The sequence below is a fragment of the Sinocyclocheilus rhinocerous genome, unplaced genomic scaffold (genome assembly GCF_001515625.1).
Source record: "Sinocyclocheilus rhinocerous isolate Xijiao unplaced genomic scaffold, SAMN03320098_v1.1 scaffold2584, whole genome shotgun sequence".
NCBI lineage: Eukaryota > Metazoa > Chordata > Actinopteri > Cypriniformes > Cyprinidae > Sinocyclocheilus > Sinocyclocheilus rhinocerous.
The window spans coordinates 932764-933373 of NW_015652145.1; positions in this window are offsets into that span (position 1 = coordinate 932764).

Genomic DNA, 610 nt, shown 5'->3' on the forward strand with positions numbered 1-610 from the left:
TTTGTAAGAAAAATATCCATATTCAAAACGTAATAATCACTTTAATGTAGCTTGCGCCAACAGTTGTACACGGAAGCAGCTCCGGGCGGATGACGTATGAGTTCAGCGTTGCGCATGCGCCGGTGAATCTCGTGAAAACCAACGTTTGTTAACTGGAGCAAAGGAAGCATAGTTTCCTTACTCTTGGCTGCTCTTGGCTTATATCGAAATCCTCGACATTCTTCTTTACGAATCCTCGTTTTGTACTTCTAATAAGTGAACCAAAAACGGAAAGGTTATTTTTTTTCTCATGTTTTTAGAACTCCGAGGTGTCCTTATAGCCTACGAAATAAAAAAAAATGCTGCATTATTTATTTGGAAAAATAAGTAATTGGGTCAAAGACGAAAAGGGTGTTTCAAGCATCAAAAAAATAAAAGTGCAATACAGCTTTAAGTTTTGTTTTTTCCCCATACATTAGAATGTGTTCTGTTTAAGTTTATATTTTTCTGAACAAAAAAAAATTATTATCATGCATTTTTTTACCATGTTTGACAGAACACACACACTAAAATGTCATTCAGTGTAACAATATTTATATACCAAAAAAATCTTGTTAGGCATATTTAAAAC